Raw genomic sequence first — 7,604 nt, 5'->3', positions numbered from 1 at the left:
GGCTGCTGGGAAGGGTGTAGGTCTCTGTGAGTCTCAGGGCCACAGGGGTTCTATCTGAGAGGGGGAGAATTCAAGGGTGGGGCAAGGGCCCCCTACCCCAAGCGCTTAACAAATTCTTAAGCCTTAGTATAATCGATCGATTCTACAGTCGATCGAGAGTACCTATTGAGAGCTTACTGTATGCAGAGCACTGCACTAAGCGCTTGGGAGAGGATGACAGAACAATATAACATAGTCTCTGCCCACAATGAGTTTACAGTCTAGAGTCTAATCCCGGGGGTGCCTGAAGCTCCACCTGCTTTTGTCGAGAAGCAGTGTGGCCTAGTGGAGAGAGTCTGGGCCTGGGAGTCAGAAGGATCTGGGTTCTAATCACCACTCCACCACTTGTCTGCTGTGTGACCTCAGGTCCCTCATCTGGAAAATGGGTATTAAGACTATGAGCCCCACCCACGTGGGACAGGGACTGTGTCCAACCTGATTAGCTTGGATCTACCCCAGTGCCTGGCATAGTAAGTGCTTAACAAATAACACAATTATTATCATTATTATTCTTTTTAACAAATACCGATCAGTCGATCGTACTTGAGTGCGTACCGCTTGCAGAGACTAACAATATAACCGAAACGTTCCCTGCCCACAGCGAGCTTACAGTCTAGAGTCTAATAACCCAAGTTAGTGTACATGTTCTCCCTTCTACTTAGAATGTGAACCCCATGTGGGACATGGACAGTGTCCAACTTGATTTGCTTGTATCCACCCCAGCGCTTAGAACAGTGCATGATACAAAGTAAGGGCTTAGTAAATAGTACAATTATTAATAATTATATTAATGATAATAATAATGGTATTTAAGCACTTACTGTGTGCTCCACACACTACTAAGCGCTGGGGTAGATATAAACAAATCAGGTTGAACACAGTCCCTGCCCCACATGGGGTTCCCAGTCTCAATCCCCATTTTATAGAGAAGGTAACTGAGGCCCAGAGAAGTCAAGTGACTTGCCTCAGGTCATACAGCAGACAAATGGTGGAGTAGCGATTAGAACCCAGATCCTTTCTGGCTCCCAGGTCCAAACTCTAGCCACTAGGCCACTAGACAGCTGACAAGTGGTGGAGCTGGCATTAGAACCCATGACCTTCTGACTCCCAGGACTGTGCTCTATACACTATGCCATGGTGCTTCTATTATCATTATTATTATTATTATTATCATTATCATTATTCCCTCTAATCTTTAAACTCCTTGTGGGCAGGAGTCGTGTCTGCCTACTCTGTAGTAGTTTACTCTCCCAAACTCTCTTCCTGTCACAAGGGTGCCAAGACAGGAGATGACTTTTCCTTAAGCCAATTATCTATCAATTAATCAGTGATATTTTTGTGTGCAGTGCACCATACTAAGCGCTTGGGAGAACCCAATACAACAGAGTCAGGAGACACAGTCCCAGCCCACAGTGAGCTCAGAGTCTAGAGGGGGGAGACAAACATGACAGAAAGAAATTACAGTAATTGATCCGGGGCTGAGAGGTGAATAAAGGGAGCAAATCCAAGTGTGAGGGTGATGCAGAAGGGAGTGGGAGAAGAGGAAATGAGGGCTTAGTCAGGGAAGGCCTCTTGGAGAGGTTGTGCATGTAGTAAGGCCGGGAGATAGACTAATTTGTAGGACTAAATCCTACCTGGGCTTTGTTGCCAAAGTGATTTTCAACTGAACAAGGGTGTTCTTGTGTCACGTTTAATGTAATGAATTATGTAAAATGACAGGGGAACTTTAGAATGTTGACCACCGAACCTTGCCTGCTGCGTGACCTCGGACAAGCCACTTAACTTTTCTGGGCCTCAATGTCCTCATCGGCAAAAAGGGGAGTAAATTCCTCTTCTCCCTCCCTCATGGACTGTGAGGCCCATGTGGGATGGGGACTGTGTCCGATCTGATGATGTTGTATCTACCCCAGTGCTTATTACACTCACTGCTTAGCATGTACTAAGCACTTAACAAAGTTAGCATTACTATTACTACTACTACCATTATGATTATTAATAGTGTTATTATTATTAATAATAATGGTATTTGTTAAGCGCTCACTAGGTGCCAAGCACTGTTCAGAGTGCCGGAGTAGATACAAGTTAAGAAGCTTGGGCTCACTCTCTTAATCTCCATTTTCCAGATGAGGGAACTGAGGCCCAGAGAAGTAAAGCGACTTGCCCAAGGTCTCACAGCAGATACGTGGCAGAATCGGCATTAGAACCCAGGTCCTTCTGATTCCCAGGCCCAGGCTCTGTCTGTCTGGACCCCTGGAAGACCTTGGGGAGCTGGGGAGGGCAGAGGCTGGGGTGGGGGCAGGAAGGGGTCAGGGTGGGCTGCCCAGCCTGTGCCCCAACTGGTTGGCTCATGAGGAACCCACCTTTACCCCACCTGGAGCTTGGCCAGAGAGCCGGCAGGAAAGGGGAGCCAGTTAAAGCCAAGAGAGGAGGAGGAGGAGGAGGAGGAAGTGAAGTCATTGGCCTGGAATGTGAAGAGAGCAGTTGTATTGGTAGGGAGGGCCCCGTTATCCCCCCAAGTTAGAGCCCCTGACCAATGGAGATGTCACCAAAGGCGGCCCCCTCCCCAGGGGAGAGAGAAAGAGAGAGAGAAGAGAGACAGAGAGAGAGAGGAGAGAGATAGACACAGAGAGAATGGAGAGACAGAAAGAAGAGTAAGAGAGAAAGACAGAGATATGGAGAGAAGAGAGGGAAACAGAGCCAGAGATAGACAGAGAGAGTGTTCCACAGGGTTGTGAGTCGGGGAGGCAGCGGGGCCCAGCCCCACCCATAGCAGAGGGCAAGAACCAGGGCAGGGCTCCAGGTACTCTCCCAAACCCCTAGTACAGTTGCTGTCTTGTGCTGTCGAGTCCTCTCCGACCCATAGCGACACCATGGACGCATCTCTCCCAGAACGTCCCAATTGCATCTGCCATCGTTCTGGTAGTGTATACAGATTGTTTTTTTGGTAAAAATCTGGAAGTGGTTTACCATTGCCACCTTTCGCACAGTAAACTTGAGTCTCCGCCCTCAACTCTCTCGCTTGCCGCTGGTGCCCAGCACAGGCGAGTTTTGACTTGTAACAGATTCCCTTCCACTCGCTAGCCATGGCCCAAGCTAGGAATGGAACGGGTAGGCCTCTGCTTGATCTCCCTCTGGTAATCGAGACTGGTAGAGTACTGGAAACTCTCCAGGCATGACCCTGCGAGGGGCCTTAGTACAGTGCTCTCCACATAATAAGTGCTCAATGATTGCCCGACAAGAGGAAATGGAAATTCCTCTTTGTTTAAGCCAAGCGGCTCTGGGCCGCTTGGCCCAACCCTGGTCTCAAACCCTGCCCTCTCCCTGACTTTCCCATCACTGTAGATGGCACTACCATCCTTCCCATCTCACCAGCCCTCAAACTTGGCGACATCCTCGACTCCGCTCTCTCGTTCAGCCCTCACATCCAGTCCGTCACCGAAACCTGCTGGTCTCACCTCCGCAACATCGCCAAGTTCCGCCCTTTCCTCTCCATCCAAACCGCTACCCTGCCGGTTCAATCTCTCATCCTATCCCGACTGGATTACTGCATCGGCCTCCTCTCTGATCTCCCATCCTCCTGTCTCTCCCCACTTCAGTCTATACTTCACGCCGCTGCCTGGATCATCTCTGTGCAGAAACGCTCTGGGCACGTTACTCCCCCCATCAAAAATCTCCAGTGGCTACCAGTCAACCTAGGCATCAAGCAAAAACTCCTCACTCTCGGCTTCAAGGCTCTCCATCGCCTCGCCCCCTCCTACCTCACCTCCCTTCTCTCCTTCTCCAGCCCAGCCCGCACCCTCCGCTCCTCTGCCGCTAACCTCCTCACTGTGCCTCGTTCTCGCCCGTCCCGCCGTCGAACCCCGGCCCACATCCTCCCCCTGGCCTGGAATGCCCTCCCTCCGCACATCTGCCAAGCTAGCTCTCTTCCTCCCTTCAAAGCCCTACTGAGAGCTCACCTCCTCCAGGAGGCCTTCCCAGACTGAGACCCCTCTTTCCTCTCCCGCTCCCCATCCCCCCTGCCCTACCTCCTTCCCCTCCCCACAGCACCTGTATATATGTTTGTACAGATTTATTACTCTATTTAATTTACTTGTACATATTTACTATTCTATTTATTTTATTTTGTTAATATGTTTTGTTTTGTTGTCTGTCTCCCCCTCCTAGACTGTGAGCCCGTTGTTGGGTAGGGACCGTCTCTATATGTTGTCAACTTGTACTTCCCAAGCACTTAGTGCAGTGCTCTGCACACAGTAAGCGCTCAATAAATACGATTAAATGAATGAAATGGTCTCAGAGCCCGACAGGCTTCCCACAGACCACAGGGAGCATGCCACCCGTGGGTCCTGGGCCGTGTTTTGGGGTGGGGGGGGGAGAGGGGGTGGAAGGAGAGCACTGGTTTCCCCTAGAGCTGTTTGGGCTGGACATCCAGAGTATAGGATAGTGGATAGAGCCCAGGCCTGGGAGTCAAAAGGTCATGGGTTCCAATCCCGGCTCCGCCACATGTCTACTGTGAGACCTTGAGCAAGTCACTTCACTTCTCTGTGACTCAGTTCCCTCATCTGTAAAATGGGCATTAGGGCTGTGAGCCCCATTTGGGACACGGTCTCTGTCCGACCCCATAAGCCTGTATCTACCCCAGTGCTTAGAACAGTGCTTGGCACATTGTAAATGGTTAAGAGATACTACAGTTATTATTATTATTATTATCATCATCATCACCTTCATGGTTACCTTGGCAGAAAATATGGCAAGAATAAATCTATAGGTTTGAAACTCCAGTTACACTTATTTTTGAAATGGACAAGCTGGAAGGTTTCAAAGACCCCCTAAATGTGGGGGGAATCTCCCACTAAAAAATCTACTTGGACCCACCTAGGGGCTCAGATACTAGGCACTTGAGTAGAATTACAGATCAAAGACAGTTATAACAAGTGAGTGCTGAGACCACGCCTATCGATAACCCGGGAAACCTTTGGGACAAGGACAGATTGAATCAAACACCACAGAGGTCAAGCCTTGGCATTTTATAGTATATGGAAAATGCCAATATAAGTAGTATTACAGAAGCAGCATGGCCTAATGGATAGAGCCAGGGCCTGGAAGTCAGAAGGCCCTGGGCTCTAATCCCAGCTCTGCCACTTGCCTACTGTGTGACCTTGGGCAAGTCACTTCACTTTTCTGTGCCTCATCCGTAAAATAGGGGTTGAGACCATGAGCCCTAGATGGGACAGGGACTGTGTCCAATCTGATTAGCTGGTATCTACCCCAAGTGCCTAGTACAGTGCCTGGCACATAGTATGTGCTTAACAAATGCTAAAAAAAAAAATTAAAATTCTGAATAGGTTCACTGAAGCAGGCCCTTCCTTTCTGTAGGACGACCCCTTATCCACCACTCCTCCTTTGTTGTTTATCACTTCATGCTATGTTAAAGGGATCTTTTTCATTCATTCATTCATTCATTCAACTGTATTTATTGAACGTTTACTTTGAGCAGAGCACTGTACTAAACGCTTGGGAGAGTAAGAAAGAACAATAAACAGATATGTTCCCTGCCCACAATGAGCTTACAGTCTAGAGACAACGAGCTCTTGTAGGAATTCTTAACTTCCTAGACTGTTCCAGGAAAGGGAGGGGATTCCTGACTGGGAGGGGTATACCTACCTCTGCTGGCCTCTTTCAATCCTACCGCAGTGGCCTCTGACTTATTTTATGCGTCCGTCCCTCCGTCCTGCCGCCGGTTTTCCCTCCACGGTGTTTCTTGGATCTGCCCCTTTCCTCCCTACCCTTTATCCACGCCCGGGGTTTCAGACTCTCATCACCTCCCACCTGGACTCTCGGATGAGTCTCCCTGCCGGTCTCCCGGCCCCTGTCCTCTTATCGTCTCAGCTCATCCTGCATTCTCGTGCCCAGATCATCTTCTGAAAACATCAATCGATCCATCAATCAATGGTATTTATCGAGTGCTTAATGCATGCAGAGCGCTGTACAAAGCGCTTGACAATACAACAGAGTCGGTAGACACGTTTCCCCCTCTACCTCGCTAGTCTCCTACTCACCTTGCCACACTCCCATGACAACCCAGCCCACACTCTTCGCTCCTCCGGTGCTACCCTTTTCACCGTGACTCGATCTCGTCTCTATCGCCGCCGACCTCTCGCCCACGTCCTGCCTCTGACCTGGAACGTCCTCCTTCCTCGTATCTGACAGACAATGACTCTTCCCCCACTTCAAAACCTCACTGAAGGCACGTCTCCTCCAAGAGGCCTTGCAGACTAGGCCCTCCTTTCCTCTTCTCCCACTCCCTTCTGCATCCCCCTGACTTGGTCCCTTTATTCATCCCCTGCTCCCAGCCCCACAGCACGATGTCCATATCTGTGATTGATTGATTGATTGATTGATTGATATTGATAGCTGTTTCCCCCTCTAGACTGTAAGCTCACTGTGGGCAGGGAATGTATCTGTCTACTGTCGTATTGTACTCCCTCAAGTGCTTAGTACAATGCTCTGAACATAGGAAGCGCTCAATAAACATGACTAACTCTAAGTTCTTTGAGGGCAGGGAACGTATCCTCCAACTCTGTTATCCCGTTACACTGTAAGTGCTCAATAAATACGATTCAGTGATTCCCTTCCCAAAGTGAACTTGAAGTCTGAAAACATCATTTAAAATATATGCTCCCCCTCCTCAAAACTTTCCAGCGGTTACCCATTTCTCTCCACATGGAACAGATCCCCTAACCATTGGCAGCAAGACTTTCCATCAACTCCCTCTTTACTTTTTCCCTCTCTTCTCCCACTTTACCCCAACTTGTACACTTGGCTCCTCCCAAGCCAACATGGCCTAGCGGCTAGAACAAGGGCCTGGGAATTAGAAGGACATAGGTTCTAATCCCAGATCTGCCACTCGTCTGCTGTGTGACCTTGGGTGAGTCATTTAACTTCTCTGTTAAGTGCCTCAGTCACCTCCTCTGTAAAATGGGGATTAAGAGTGTGAGCCCCATGTAGGATAGGGACTGTGTCCAACCTGATTAACTTAGATCTACTCCAACACTTGGAACAGTACTTCACACACAATATGTGCGTAACCACTACTATGATGATGATGATGATGATGGTGGTGGTGATGATGCAAATCTCACCCCCACCGCAGGAATCCTGTCACATTACCGCCTGGTGGGAATGCATTCATTCATTCAATCGTATTTATTGAAAGTTCACCGTGTGCAGAGCACTGTACTAAATGCCTAGGAGAGTACAATGGAATGATAATACAGACACATTCCTTGCCCACATTGGAAGTGGAAGGCACAAGACTGGGCAGGCACGTGCCTGACCCGGTGAACTTCCGCTCTCTGGTGCGTGGGTGGACGATCCACCGTGGTTTGGGCGGGACGACTCCCTTCTCTGACGTGTAGGCAAGTGAAAGAGTAACCCGGCCCAAGACCGATTAAGACACAGAACGATGTTTCCCCATGTCTCTGCTGCTTGTAAGCTGTGAGCCACCCCCTTCCCCCTCCAAATCCACCCACAGCCTCCCACGCATGCCCAGTCAGGCAGGCAGACAG

General features: G+C 49.4%; 1 non-coding gene across 1 annotated transcript; it reads right to left on the bottom strand.

Moving 5' to 3' along the window:
* Window positions 1-3,090: 3,090 nt before the first annotated feature.
* Window positions 3,091-3,227, bottom strand: LOC119922873. The gene has a single exon (XR_005448732.1). It is a non-coding gene; the product is annotated as a small nucleolar RNA SNORA7 (small nucleolar RNA).
* Window positions 3,228-7,604: the final 4,377 nt, after the last annotated feature.

The sequence above is a fragment of the Tachyglossus aculeatus genome, unplaced genomic scaffold (genome assembly GCF_015852505.1).
Source record: "Tachyglossus aculeatus isolate mTacAcu1 unplaced genomic scaffold, mTacAcu1.pri scaffold_129_arrow_ctg1, whole genome shotgun sequence".
NCBI classification, from domain to species: Eukaryota; Metazoa; Chordata; class Mammalia; order Monotremata; family Tachyglossidae; genus Tachyglossus; species Tachyglossus aculeatus.
This window is presented reverse-complemented; position numbering and strand designations above follow the sequence as displayed.